The 15,697-nt window shown below is 42.3% G+C and overlaps 1 long non-coding RNA gene and 1 other non-coding gene across 2 annotated transcripts in view; one reads left to right on the forward strand and one right to left on the reverse strand.

Moving 5' to 3' along the window:
* Positions 1-13,847, forward strand: part of LOC118239430 — a 35,446-nt gene extending 21,599 nt beyond the window's left edge. Inside the window, exon 3 of the long non-coding RNA XR_004771495.1 lies at positions 13,707-13,847. This is a non-coding gene — a long non-coding RNA (uncharacterized LOC118239430). The remainder of the gene's footprint in view (positions 1-13,706) is intronic.
* Positions 2,291-2,434, reverse strand: LOC113837566. The gene has a single exon (XR_003488238.1). It is a non-coding gene; the product is annotated as a small nucleolar RNA SNORA48 (small nucleolar RNA).
* Positions 13,848-15,697: the final 1,850 nt, after the last annotated feature.

The raw sequence follows: 15,697 nt of genomic DNA on the forward strand, positions 1-15,697 counted from the left end.
CAGTAGTCCGGCTTCTTTTAGCCAGCCATTTTCTTTGTTGAAATGTGAATGTCTTTCTACACATTAACCTCATGTTTTAAAGAGGAAAAGCCAGCTATCTCTTTGCTCTACCTTCTTCATTCAATAAGGAGCTGATCCTAGGATGTCACTGTCAGGCTTACTTCTCCAGGAAGAAAACAACAATGAATATGGGTGTTATGCTGCAATCAATATAATAATAAATAACTTAGCAGGCAAACAGAAGGTGATGGCTAATGTAGAATAGGTGCTTGGGTATATATTTGTGAATCCTTTTCTTTTAGAAGGCTAAATAATACAATGACTATGTAGCTTCCAGGTTTTTATAAAAAAGGTTTTCTAGGATTGGTGATTTGGATCAGTGGGTAAAGCTATTTGTCTCCAAGCTCAAAAACCAGAGTTTGATCCCTGGGATCCATGTAGCAGAAGGAGAGAACTGACTCCAAAAAGCTGTCCTGTCATTTTTTTCTTTTTTTAAAAAATTATTTATTAGTTCTGGTTAGGGAACAAGCTTGTTTCAAGTCCCTTCTCCCTCTCCCTCCCCTCACCCCCATCCCTCCTCCCCCACCCCCAGCCTACCCCCACCCCATCCACCCACCACTCCCCAGGCAGGGTAGGGCCCTCAAAGGGGGCTCTGCAAAGTCCACCAAATCTTCCTGTGCTGGTCCTGGGCCCTTCCCCATGTGTCCAGGGCCAGAGTGTAACCCTTCATGTGGGATGGGCTCTCAAAGTCCCTTCTTGCACCAGGGAAAAATACTAATCCACCACCAGAGGCTTCCTGGAGTACAGAGGCTTCCATATTGACATCCATGTTCAGGGGTCTGGATCAGTCTTGTACTGGCCTCCCCAACAGCATCTGGGGCCCATGTGCTCTCCCTTGTTCAGGTCAACTGTTCCTGTGGGTTTCTCCAACCTGGTACAGACCCCTTCATTCTTCATTCCTCCCTCTCTTCAACTAAATTCCCGGTTTCGGCTCAGTGTATATCTGTGGATGTCTGTCTCTGCTTCCATCAGCCACTGGGTGGGGGCTCTAGTTCCCGGGTCGGTCGTCGGAATGCTGTCCTGTCATTTTTTAACTGTATTTTTAAAATGCCTTCTAGCTGGGCGTTGGTGGAGCACTCCTTTAGTCCCAGCACTCTGGAGGCAGAGGCAGGTGGATCTCTGTGAGTTCAAGACCAGCCTGGTCTACAGAGTGAGTTCCAGGACAGGCTCCAAAGCAATACAGAGAAACCCTGTCTCAAAAAACAAAACAAAACAAACGGTCTTCTAATTTGGATCCTTATGATAATGCAGTTCAGACTGAAGTAGTAAATTCCAAGTATTTGTTTCCATTTATAGTAATAAAGATGATAAAATCTAAATCGTGGTTAATCCTGTAAACCTAGATGTACTGAACAAGAACAAAGATCCAGATGGTCAGTTCAACTCAATAGGATACGATTTTTAAGTGTATTTATTTAGAGGTGGTCTAACTGTGTAAACCACCCTAGCCTTAAACTCATGATCCTCTTGCCTTAGCCTCCCTAGGTGTAGGATTATTTGTACCAGCACACCAAGTCTGCATTTCCAGAGTTCAGATCTCCAGAAACCCTGTAAATGTTAGGTGGATGTGTCAGCCTGCATGTAATTCTAGGATGCAAAAGACAAACCAGGGTCCTGGAGCAATCTGGCCAGTCATAGTGCAGAAATTGTGACCTAGAGACATGAAGTAGTAGAGCATAAATACAAGCAGTAGTATCAAGGTATTAAAGATGGTAACTGAAGCCCATGCATAGATTGCCTCTGAGAAATTTCACTAACTACTACTTTAATTTAGTTTAATTTAATGTGTGTGGGTGTTTTGACTATATGTATGTCTGTGCACCATATACATGCAGTGTCAGAAAAGGACATCAGATGCCCTGGAACATGGGTTTTACATGGTTATGGCCACCATATGGGTTCTGGGAATTGAATCCAGGTCCTCTGGAAGAGCAGCCAGTGATTAGGTGGATGTGTGGAAGAGCAACCAATTATTATTTTTTCTTATTGAGACAGGGTTTCTCTGTGTAGTCCTGGAACTCACTCTGTAGACAAGGCTGGCCTCAACTCCCAGAGATCCACCTGCTTCTGCCTCCCTAGTGTTGGGATTAAAGGCATGTACCATCATGCCCTGCCTTTGATCAATTATTTTAATTGGTATTTCTGTTACAGCTGTTCAGGTGCCATAGATACTTGGATTAGTGGCTCTAAATTTCCTGGATTCTTACTCTTGGCACCTAACACTTTTTTTTAATGTGCCCTAGGCATGAAACAGCTTTGGCCACCAAGTCAGGCATCAAGCTAGGATGAACAAAGGACTGCAATCTGCTCTGCCCTTGGCTGATAGAAAAACACTACCACCACCAAGGTGTCTCTTTGCCCATTGCCAGGAGTTAGCATCTAACTCTTACATGAGCATGCTATCTCACAAAAAATTAAAGTGCTTTGTCAATATACTTTTGCAAGCCCCATTCTATCAAGTTTCTTGTCATTGTTTTGTTTTGAAAACATATCTAAATCCCAGCTAGATTACAATCTCAAGTATATTCCAAAAAAACTCAAGGAATGGTGCCATTCATACTGGGTGGCTCATTCCATTTCAATTAACATAAGCAAGAGAATCCCTCACAGGCAGGCCCAGTGGCTTGTCTCCCTGGTGACTGTGAAGCTCCTCAAGCTGACAATTAAGATTCATTTCCACACTCTGTGGTGGTGATATATTATTTATGATTTCTTAAATCCGCTGGAGATCAAAATAAGGAAGCAGCCATACTAGTTAGCCATAGAAGCCAGGCAGTGGTGTCACACACCTTTAATCCCAGGACTCAGGAGGCAAAGGCACATGTATCTCTCTGAATTCAATGCCACCCAGGAATACATGAGATTGAATCAGTCTAAAAGAGTAACAGAGCTCACGCCTGTAATCCCAGCATTAGAGAGGTATAAAAGATAGGAGCCGTCTTTAGTAGTCAGTATCAGGCATTCATTCATCCTCCAGCCACACTGAGGAGAGGCAGCAGTCTGAGGTTTGGTGAGAGCTCGTGGAGACAGGATCAGCGCTTTCAGCCTGAGGTAGAGGTTAAGAGCTGGTGACTTGGCTACTTTGCTTTTCTGATCTTCAGCTTGAAGCTTGAACCCCAGTATCAGTCTCTGGGTCTTTTATTTATCATGTTACTCTTTGTTTATTCAACATTATGTTGTTAGGAACTGTGCACTGTGCTGCATGAAGAAGTAGTTCATTTTTGTTCAATAATTAATAGAAACCAAGGAAAGAGTGACGATAAGAGTATTTGAAGTAAAGAAGAGAGTAGCATAAGTGGTCACTAGTGACTAGGAAAGGTTGGGTAGACAAGAGCAGAAAAAGATGTTAGATAATGGGTGACAAAATATAGTCATTTAGGAGGAATTGATTTTGGTGCCCTTCTAGCACAGTAGGGAAAATACATTGCAGGAAAATGTATGGTACATTATCATAATTAGAAAAGAGAATCCTGGGTTGGAGAGAATGGCTCAGAGGTTTAGAGCATTTGTTACTCTTGCAGAGGGCTGGGGTTTGAGTCCCAGCACCCATAGGATAGCTCACAACCATCCATAACTCCAGTTCCAAAGCCTTTGGTATAATACATACACTCAGACAAAACACTGATAGAAATAAAGTAAAATAAATAAATCCAATTTTTTTTAAAGAAAAGAGGTTCTGTTGTGGAATATTACTTTAACTAGTCAAAGATGTGTTATATTTGTTTATGCTGTGGAATATTTAATTCTGGGAAGGTGTGTTACATTTATTTATGCTGCCTTTGTTACCGATACAAAGATGCATTAGATTTTTGTGCTGCATTTGTTTAATTATGTACAGATAGGTTGGATTTGTTTCACCTTGCCTGCCTAAGCTGAATGGCTTCATGGAGGTGGTGGTATATGCCTTTAATCCCAGCACTTAGGAGGCAGAGGCAGGTGGATCTCAGTGAGTTCGAGGCCAGCCTAGTCTACAAAGTGAGTTCCAAAACATCCAGGAATGTTACACAGAGAAACCCTGTCTCAAAAAAAAATCCAAATGGCCAATAGCTAGGCAGGAGAGAGGTAGGCAGTGCTGACATGTAGAGAGAATAAATAGGAGGAGAAATCTAGCCTGGAGAGAATGAGAAGTAGGAGAAGAGAACGAGGAAGAAAGAGAGGGACATGCCTAGGCCAGAAGCCAGGTAGCCACCAGCCAGCCAGACATGAGAAGCAGTGAAAGTAAGATATACAGAAGGAAAGAAAAGTAAAAAGTCTCGAAGCAAAAGGTAGATAAAGAGAAACAAGTTAAAAAGAACTAGCCAGAAATGAGCCTAAGCTAGGTCCAGCTAGACCAAGCATTCATAACTAATAAGAAGTCTCTGTGTCATGGTTGGTGGCCCAAAAGAAAAAGCCTGGTACAAGGTTCCCAAAGTTTCCCAACACATAGAAATAGTAAGTTTTTGAAAAGGTAGTAATTTTGTGTTGTCTTGATTTGATATATTATATACATGTACTGAGTTATTACACTGCATCCCATAAATTTCTGCAAATAATTATGGGTCAATTAAGACAAGAAAGAAAATGAATGCTTTACATGGAAGTAGAGCATTGGTGACGTATAGCAAGAGAGGTCAGCAACTCTAAGGCCTGAGGAATAGAAGGTGACTTAAGACCTTCACCAAAGGTCAATCACACAGGGTCTTGTAGGCCATGGTAAAGACCCAGGCTTCTGTCTTAAGTGTAATGAGAGAAATTAGGCAGAATAATGACACAATTTGGTCTTTAATCAGAAACATCAATTTGGCTACATATAAAGAATAAATTGAGAGAAAGGGTGGTAAGAATTCAATCCTGAAGTAGTTTCAATTATTATTCTCATTATAAAAATAAGGAAATCAGGGGTTGGAGAGATGGCTCAGTGGTTAAGAGCACTGACTGCTCTTTCAGAGGATCTGGGTTCAATTCCTAGCACCCATATGGCAGCTCACAACTGTCTGTAATTCCAATTCCAGGGGACCTGATACCCATACCAAAGCACCAATGCATTTAAAATAATAATTAATAAATTTTAAAAAATAAGAAAATCAAGACTCAGTGATGTTAAGTCACTTGCCTAGGACTGCATAGTTGCTACAGAACAGAAAGGATTTTTGTTAAAATTTTATGCTTTGTATACTAGTCAGAATTCTCTAAAGGAACAGTTCTGATAACAATTGACTTATTAGTCTGTCTTACACTGGAAAAGTCCTCGGCGTTTTTCAGTCTATGAGGCTGGATGTCTCAGCTGTTCTAAGGCCCAGAGGATTCTTAGAGAGCTGCTAGTCCTCAATTCATGTTGAAATCTTGAGAAGAAGACAGTTCTAACATTGGTGAAGGAATGTCACAGCAACAAGATAGATGGATTTGTGAGCAAGAATGAGGACAAGCAAGCAAAAAAGAGTTTCCTTCTTCAGTACCCTTTATATCTGGGTTGCTACCAGAAGGTGTAGACCAGATTTAGGGTCTGTCTTCCTGCTTCAAATAATCTAATCACAAAAACTGCACACAGGCCCGTTGTGGTGGTGAACACCGGTAGGATTTAAAAAAAAAAAAAGAAAAAAGAAAAAGAAAAAAAAAAAAAAAAAGGAAAATCACACACAGAAGAACCTCGTATCTTGGGTTTTAGTTGATTCTAGTTTCAGTAAAGTTGGCAACCAAGATTAGCCATCACAAATCCATCCCTTGTCAACTTACTGCCATCTATTTATATCATGGTTAATTTCTAAATGAAACCAATAACCAGGTCATAATTCCATCAAATATGATATAATTATCCAACTTACAAATATAAGACACATTATATACACAATCCTTGAGGAATGATTGATATTTTATTGTCTCATAAAATAAATACAATAATATAGATACCAATTAACCACTATTATCTCAATCAATGATACATATATGATAAAGATATAAAGGAAAGAGAACTCAAATATAGGCTTTAAGCATATAAATGTGTAAAACATGTTCTTAACACAATAGAATAGAAATTGGCACTAAGACTGTCTGGTATTGCTCTGAAAGACCTGGCCATGTTGTTTTGGGGAGGTTTTTGTTGAACTTTGGGACTTTGTGTGTAAAAAGTCATTAACTGTTCAGAGCTTAGTAGGCTGTTCAATGGGAGTTTAAAAGGTAAACATGTTGAAATCAATATAGACAATGGAAGCCTGGCTTTTAAGGTTTCAGAAAGAAGCAAAGACTCTACTGGGACTATTTATGTGACATTTTGAATTACAAATCTTTGGTTCTGGTCAGCTGGGGCCTAAGGATTAGCTGTGATTAACAGAAAACCAACACCATTTTGCTTTACTGGGATAATTGATGCTAGTTAGGTGGCACCAAGAAAAGTCACCTATAATTAACAAGAGACCAGCATTATTGAAGTAAAATATTCTGGGAAGTGTTTCCTCTTGGTTAGTATACAAAGCATGTTCAGAGCAGGACCAAAGCTGCATCTCAAGCTGGCAGCTAAACTTGGTAATATGTTTTCCTTACGTTACTGGTTTTGGCAATATGTAAATAGCAGTATTAACGGGATCATGGAGAACAACTGAGGCTTGGCATTGTGAGAGGCCAGGAGAGGCCACTGGTGAATGTGTAGCTTCAGTTGCAATGGAAACCCCAAAATTGAAGGTGTCATGGAGATTTGTTAAAGCTTGGTACCTTGTAGCATGATTAGAATCCCTACAGATATGTCAGGGGGCCATTGGTGAAGGTGAAGCCTCAGTAATAATGGAGACCCCAGCATATTAGAGATACCAGGCCCATGGGCCACCTGCTAAGGACAGTGACAGGTGTAAAGTGGAGCTGGCTTGAACCTACAAGATAAGCTGCATGTTCAGTGAACTACAAAACAAGACAACTGGAGCTTCTCAAGCCCTTTGGAGCCTAGAAGGTTGTGAATCGCAGACATCAGTCATGTAGCTATTCATACTTCTGAACTTGGATTTTTTTTTTATTTGACTGTGACTGTGCTCTGGTTCTTCCCTCTTGAAATATTAGAGGAATTGAATACTTTAAAGAAACTGAACTTGTAATCTTTGAAGTTTTTTTTTAATGTGCATTGGTATTTTGCCGGTATATATGACTGTATGAGGGTGTCAGATACCCTGGAACTGGGATTACAGACAGTTGTGAACTGCCATGTGGGTCCTGGAAATTGAACCTGGTCCTTTAGGAAAAAAAGCCAGTAGTCTTAACTGTTGAGTCAGCCCTTAGTGTTTGAAGTTTTAAAGGCTGTGGAAATTTAAAAAAATTGGAATTAATTTTGTATTGTGGTATTGATATTAATATGAGATCTTGGGTATAAACAAAAAAGGAAAGGTTATTGTTTAACAGTGGTACATTGGTGTGTCAAGTTGGCAAGCAGTCAATTGTTCTGGTGCTCTGGTTAAGTGTTGTTTTTTTTTTCCCGTCAATGGACACAATTTAGAGTCATCTGGGAAAAAGAACCTCAACTGAGAAAGTACCTCCATCAGATTTCCTGTAGGCAAGCTTGTAGGCAATTCCCTTGAATATTGATGTGGGAGAGCCCAACATACTGTATCAGTGCCACCTCTGGGCTGGTTGTCCTTGGTGGTATCAAAAAGGAGGCTGAGCAAAGTATGAGGAGCAATCCAGGAAGTAATACTTCTTCATGCTTCCTGCCTCAGTCCTGCCTACATATTCCTTGTCTGCTTGAGTTTCTTTCTACCTTGACTTCCCTTAATGGTGGACTGAGAGCAGGACATGTAAACCAAAAAAGCCCTTTTTTCTCCAAGTTGCTTCTGGTGGTGGTGTCTGTATTACAGTAATAGAATGTAACTAGGATCTTTAGAAACTATCCTATGAAGTGTGGTACCATCCATATATATATGGAAGTAGAATTTAGACAGGTTTAGATTTGAGATAGAGATTTAGGAATTCATCAGCTCATATTCAGAGCCACAGTACTGTATGAGATCACATAGGAAGATAATATAGATAGAATAAAAAGTAAAAGAGAAAACCTGAGGTACTCTAATATTTAGAACTCAGTGAAGTAGGAGAAAAGCAGTCTGAAGAGCGACCAGCAAGCTAAAAAGTCAGTGGTGCACACCTTTCACCTCAGCACTTGGGAGGCAAAGGCAGGCAGACCTCTGTAAGTTGAAGGCCAGCCTGGTCTACAAAGTGAGTTCCAGGACATATCCTGGATACATATAGAAACTCTGTCTCCAAAACAAAACAAAACAAAACAAAACAAAAAGAACAAAGAGAAAAGAAAAAAAGGAAAAATAAAAGAGTATTTCTATATGAAAATCATGAGGAAAAGAACCCCAGAAGAACATCACTTCCTGATCAGTTATACCAAATGTTGCTGAATGGCAAAGACATGTAAGGACTGAAAAATGATTGTTTGATTTAGAAACATGGAGGTCACTGTAGATCCTCAAAATAACCACTTCAGTAGAGTCACAAGGAAGAAAAGCAGGCTGAATTATATTTAAGAGTAAGTAGAAATTCTCAGAGCGCATTTCATTTTCACAAGGAATATTATTACAGAAACAATAAGTAGAATTTTAGATTGGAAGCCCCGAAAGGGAAAGAAAGCAAATGTTAACTTTATGTAGCTGGTAAAGTCCTTCCACTTGATGAATATTTCTTGAACTTAATTAAATTACATGTAGCTCCTATTCCCTCTCTCAGGGAACTGCATTCGAGACAGAGTGGTGGTACAACCATGGCATAGTGGCAGGGCATGTTTTCTGCAAAAGCAGTTAGGCCTCATATTAAGTGTACCCTCCAAATGGGCACATATGTAATCATGAAGCCAAAGTCCCTCTGAAGAATCCTCAAAGTACTGCTCCTGGATATTTGAGGATCATTGGGAGCTTTCAGATGTCCAGCTTACAGCCTTTTCTTATTTATTAAAGACTAAAAACTGAAATGCCTTCCCAGGCCCAAGTCATGGTGTAAATGAGTGAAATGCTCAGAGCAGGGCTATGGCGAGGTCATAAGATCTGATGAGTCGGAAGGGGCCGGGCATGATGATTTCCAACCAGTTAATGGCCAATTGGAAAGTCTGCACAAACATGGTAAATTATTTTTTATGTAGAAAGTGAACTTTTATATAATTTTTCAATGCTGGTAATCTCTTCAATTTGATATATACACATGTATGTTTGTGTATATAGTTGCACACATATACTGTAGGCTAAAAACATCTGTTGTCATTTAACCTATGAATTTGGGGGTTTGTGATCTCCGTTTGCCGCCAGATTGCCCGGAGTTTCTTCACCATCCTTACTAACGTGCCTACTCTGATTTTCATAAAGCATACAATGTTGAAGCTGGGCAGTGGTGGTATACACCTTTAATCCCAGCACTAGGGAAGCGGAGGCAGGAGTATCTCCGTGAGTTTTAAGTCTAGCCTGGTCTAAGTGAGTTCCAGGACAGCCAGGGCTGTTACACAGAGAAACACTGTCTCAGAAAACAAAACAAAAGAAAAACCAAAATAAGACAATTATTATTATTATTTTCGAGACAGGGCTTCTCTTTACCTTTAGAAGCTCGCTCTAGTTTAGATCCTGAAACTCGCTCAGTAAACCTGGTTGGCCTCGGACTCACAGAGATCTGCCTGTCTCTGCCTCCCAAGTGCTGGGATAAAAGGTGTGTGCCACCACCACCCAGCTGTTTTTTCTTTTTTTTTCATGTCAAGAACTATCAGAGATTCCTATTTTTTTTACAAGAACTCCTTCTTAGCTAAATTCTCTACTTTCTTAACCACCTTAGGTTAATGTGTATTATTTTCCTCTATATTTCTGTGTTACAGGGGTAGTCAATGATATTAGAGGACCTGGAGATTTTTCTTACATTTACAAATCTGCTCTTTTTTTTAATGAAAAGATCAAATAAAAGGAGGACAGCTACTCCTGAAGTATGAAGAAGATTTTTAGTGTAGATGTAGGGGAGAAAGCAGGGAGAGGAAAGGGTACAGGCTGAACATGGCTAGCAGACTAAACCTGCTCTTGAGAGGAGAGACGGAGGGACAGCAAGAGAGGAGCAGCCTACTAAAAAGCAGTCAGGGACCAAGAGAGCATAGCCAAAACTGCTGGATGATATGATAATCAGGCTAGGAGAAGAGAAGTCAAGACCAGGCCCTAGGAACAAAAGGTTTAGGGTAGAGGGTGGGGTGGGAAGTTCTGGGAGGAGCCAGAGGTACTGAGTGATACTATGAGAACTGGGAGGAGCCATAGGTACCAAGGGCTGCTGGGAGAACTGGGAGGAGTCAGAGATACGGAGGGATTCTCAGAGAGCTGGGAAGAGTCAGTTAGAGGTACTGAGAGATTCTGGAAAAGCTGGGAGGAGCTCCGGGTACTGAGGGCTTCTGGGAGGACTGGGAGGAGCCACAGGTACTGAGGGCTGCTGGGAGGAGTCAGAGATACGGGGGAATCTCAAAGAGCTGGAAAGAGTCAGAGGTACTGAGAGATTCTGGAAGTGCTGGGCGGAGCCACAGGTACTGAGGGCTGCTGGGAGAACTGGGCGGAGCTACAGGTACTGAGGGCTGCTGGGAGGAGTCAGAGATACAGAGGGATTCTCAGAAATCCCGGAAGAGTCCAAGGTCCTGAGGGGTTCTGGAAGAACTGGGAGGAGCTACAGGTACCGAGGGGTACTGTGAGAGCTGAGAGGAGTCAGAGGTACTGAGGGATGCTGTGAGAGCTGGGAGGAGCCATAGGTACTGAGGGATGCTAGAAGAGCTGGGAGGAGATACAGGTACTGAGGGATGCTGACAGAACCAGTCCCAGTTTTCTGCTACTAAATTGGCTATTGAGAACTTAATTTTCATTCATTCATTCATTCATTCATTCATACATCTAAGAGGATTTTATTAAACAGCTTTATTTTGGCCAGAAACCTTATTTATTAAACAGCCTTATTTTGGATTTATATCACAAGTTTCTAATAGCAATAATTGGCTAACATTCAGAGTCTCGATACATGGGCCTGGTAACATCTGTAGGCAAAATAATAGCTGAGAACATATGATGGCTAAGCAATTGAGAATGTGTTGATAATGGCTCAAGACAGCTCCTAAAGAAAGGATTCTTATTCTTGTAAGACGTTTCTCAGGAGACTAAATAGCCTTATGTCCTTCTACAGGGTGCCTTTGATAACTCTGTATCAACGCCAGAATTCATAAAATTGCTCAAACAGTCCTTTTTTTTTTTTACATACCTAATGCCCTTCATTTTCCTTGTCTACGTCTCTGACCAATTAACATCCAGCCCATCAGCTTGTCTGTTTTTCCTAATATCATAGTTCACTACAAATTGAGTTACACAATATATGGTTAAAAAAAAAAGCAGGGTGGTGGCGCACGCCTTTAATCCCAGCACTTGGGAGGCAGAGGCAGGTGGATCTCTGTGAGTTCGAGGCCAGCCTGGTCTACAGAGTGAGTTCCAGGACAGCCAGAGCTGTGACACAGAGAAACCCTGCCTCAAGGAAACAATAACAGCAAAACAAAAACCAAATAAAATAAAAATAGATATTACCCAATATATCTCTGAAGATACTCCCATAATATTTTTAACTTTTTATTTTATGATCATTAGTGTTTTGCTTCCATGTATGTCTTTTCGAGGATGTCAGAAGCCCTAGAACCAGAGTTACAGACAATTGTGAGCTGCCATGTTGATACTGAGAATTGAACCTGGGTTCTCTGGAATAGCAGCCTGTGCTTTTAACTGCTGAATCATCTCTCCAGTCCCAATATTTTTAAGCATGTATTTTTTGGGTCCCCACTATATGGTAGACACTACTTAGTATGTTAAGGATAGCTAAGTCTGGTCTCACCAAGCTTCTGCTGCTAAAAACTTGCAAACACCATTCATTGAGATTGTGAGTTCACTATGGATAGAAGCAAACAGAAAGGTAACATGGAGGCCGGCCTTTGAGACAGATCTTAGCATACTGGACTAAAAACCACAAGCATGTCTGTACCACTGTGAGTATGATTATTTATAAATAAGGAGGTAGAGAGGGAAGAATCATGTTTCTGGTAGAATTTGGGATCCAAAAGCAATGAAGATTTTAAAAAGATAAGTGCTTCCTCTTCAGATTTGCCATTTAATTCTGCCCTGTAAAACTTTTCTAACTACAGAATTGATTTTAGGGAAATCAATGTAGAAAAGAGGGAGATCTTTGAAGAGACTCTCATAGGAATCAGGTTGAGAAATTGCAGTGGCTAGAGCCTAAGAGGTGGAGAACGGTGAGAAGTGGTCAACTTCAGGAGATTCTATCTATGTGTCTGTCCATCCGTTTTTTTGTTTTTTGTTTTGTTTTGTTTTCTTTTTGGAGACAGGGTTTATCTGTGGCTTTGGAGGCTGTCCTAGAACTAGCTCTTGTAGACCAGGCTGGTCTCGAACTCATAGAAATCCGCCTGCCTCTGCCTCCCTAGTGCTGAGTTTAACCATCTATGGTTTTTCAAGACAGGGTTTCCCCGTGTAGCTTTAGAACCTGTCCTGGAACTCGCTCTGTATACCAGGCTGGCCTCAAACTCACAGAGATCTGCCTGCCTCTGTCTCCCGAGTGGGTGGGAATAAAGGATATGCACCACCACCGCCAGGCTCCTGGACATATTTTAAAATCAGAGCCAAAAGGATGTTGTGTAGAATTGAAAGTGACCCGGGAGGGGGAAAGGGTCAAAGTTGGTGCCAATAAATTTTGGGGGGGGGGCGCTAAGAAATATTTCTTTGGTCTCGAAACCAGGTGTCATCATTTACTGAAATGGACACTAGCAAGACACAAAATTTCTGATGAGTCACTGTGGAGCCCCACTTGATGCCTGTGGCATGGGTCCTCAATGCTTTTTTCTGACCTTTGAGTTGCCTGTTTGTGGAGTGGGGTGGTGGTACTGGAAGGTTTTTTATGTTTGTTAAAGGTATCACACAGATTTCTGGGAATCACTACAGCCTCTTTTTCCATTCTGGTCAGAAATTTGGAGATTCACACGGATGAAAGATAAACATAGTATCCCTCTTGCGCCAGGCATAACTGGAGAAGCCCCAAAGGCCAGGAGAGCTATTAAGCCCCTTCAGTCTAGAAAGTGCACGAGAGTGGGCGGTGCCAAGGAGGGCGTAACAGGAACTTTCTTGGAGTTCTGGCTGGCCAAGGAAGAGCTTTCACCAGAAACAAAGTTCAGAGACCGGGTGGGGTGTAGTGGAGCTGGGCCAGGCTTGGCCGGAAGGAGTTTGGGTGAGGTAGAGTGGGCAAGCTTCAGGACAGAGGTGAGCAGGGGAGGCCTCCACTAGGAGTTAACCTTAGCTTAATTAAACCCAACCAAAAGGTCTGGGGCATTGTTAAAAAGGCCCCAGGATTCTGTCCGCCCATCAAAGAGGGAGGAAAACCCAAGTTGTGTGATGCAGCTTTAAAGGGGCTGGTGATTGACAGAATGTGTAGCAGTGGATGGGGTGGAGCCGCTGGGTGGGGTCTGGGACAGGCAGCTGGGAGAAACCAAAAGGGAGAAACAAGAAAACCATTGCCCCTGATATTGCTAACGCTGGGCGAGGGACGCTCGTGCGAATGAGAGGAAAGGGGGGGGGAGGTTAGCTCTTACCAGCATTCCCGCCCCTGGCTAACTCCCTTACACCCTGCTGTCTCGCCCTAAGATCAGTACTATCGAGTGCACCGGCATCTCTCTAAGTCTCCCTGGGCTTGGTTCGTGGTGCCAGGCGGCGAGGACTCCGAGAGCGCTCTGGCCCTGGAAGGGGCTGGAAGGAGAGGATGCCTTCGGAGGCGCGGAACCCCAAAGTAAGTCCCTTTCATTTTGTCTGGTCAGCACCTCGCCTGCAGCCGCCCTCACAGGGTCTTGGCGGAGCGGGGACGTGGCAGCATTTCTGGTGGTGGCTCCCTCCAGGAGGAAAGAAGGGTGGGGCAGGGTGGAGTAGGGTGGAGGAGAGGGGTGGAGGGTGGTGCTCTCGAGCCCCTAGCAGCCACGAGGCCAGTCCCTGCGCACTGAAGCGTGTTGTGTGTTTACAGCCTCTGTTTCCACTCCTAGTGTTACAGTTTCGCTACCACCCTTCTAGCATTCTTTCTTTTTGTCACACTCCAGCATCCCTATCAGGTTGCTGGAAACCTCTAGCTTTGAGCTGGGAGGGCTCCATCTTGCCTGGCTTCTTAAAGGGACAGTGCACAATTTTTACCTAGGGGACTTCTCTACTTGGGCTGGAAATTCAGTTACAAGACAAATATTAGTGTCTTACCTTGTTATAACACTACCTGTTTTTTGGAAGGAATTTATGTGCAGAGGACAGCTCCTCCCTCTCCCAGGTTACCCTTCAAAGTTGGTTCTAACATCCAGTGGATTTTTAGGAGGTGCAGTGTGGACATTGATGCCAATATGCACATTAGTTAACCACTTAGTCAATTGGCTCTGCAGTTTTAGCTGAAGGGAAACATTTCTTAAGAGGCAACAGGACAGTGTAAATGACTTGAACAAATTAATTCATTCTACAGGTATCTATTTAATGCCAACTTTATTGCCTGTGGCTGATTATGCTGCTGGACAGTGTGTGTAAAATCTCAAGGCCCTGCAGAGTGTTGTCACTGACTCCTTTATTAGCTGGTGGCCAAGACCTCTTCCCAGGATATGGAGAGGAATGTTGAATTTGATCCCAACATTTGCCAAGCATCTCTAACATATACACTCCTAGTTCATGTGTATTTTCTTTCTGTTGGTGCTGGGAATTCATATACTCAAAGCAACTGGGAACGCAATCTGGAACACATAAGATAGCAAGTCAAAATGGCTTGTAAAGTGGGTGTGGTGGTGCATGCCTGTCGTCTCCGCACTTGGGAGGCAGAGGCAGGTGGATCTCTGAGGTCAGGACCAGTCCGGTGTACAGAGTGAGTTCCAGGCCAGCCAGAACTACAGAATGAGACCCTGTCTTGAAAAAAGCTTTGGAAGAGAACAGGACAGACCTCATTTTCTCTATCATTTTCATGTTGGTGTTTTATTCACTATGTTGTGTTGAGAAGGACAGCCTTACTAGATCCCTCCCATTAGATAAAAAAGAGTTGGTATAGCAAAATTCGGTACAAATGGCTCCTATGGACCAGTGGTATCCTTTACATGTGCCTCTCTTTTGTTTCTGCTTGAGGCGGGGGTGAGGGGGTGAGGGGATGGGGGGGTGGGGGTGGGAGGTGGCAGGAACTAAATGATGTCTCCACAGACCAAAGAGATAAAATTGTTGTTCGAGGTTTTAAGGGCTATCATTTCACATGAAACACTGTGTGTAGTGATGGAATGACTCAGTTCCCATTGGTTTGCAGTTCACCAGTTAGCTGTCTCTAGTATTAAATGTAAAGTACAGAGTCGATTTCTTCTTTAATATGCTGGATTTCGTTGCATCTCCAAGACCAGTTCTCATCCAGGGAAGGTGTCTGTTTTAGGTTCCTCGACAACATTTTTAAGCAATGAATAGTCATATATCCTGTGTCTCCTCTCCTCTATCCTGTGTCTCCTTTGTAGATCTTCTAAACTTCAAAACAGTCTTATTCCAAACAGGCATATTATTGAGTTCGTATTTAAAAAAAAAAGACACATTTTTTCCTATGACCTCCTGAAAACAAAGGAAAACACATTCAACAGAAAATTACA

The sequence above is a fragment of the Cricetulus griseus genome, chromosome X, assembly GCF_003668045.3.
Source record: "Cricetulus griseus strain 17A/GY chromosome X, alternate assembly CriGri-PICRH-1.0, whole genome shotgun sequence".
NCBI lineage: Eukaryota > Metazoa > Chordata > Mammalia > Rodentia > Cricetidae > Cricetulus > Cricetulus griseus.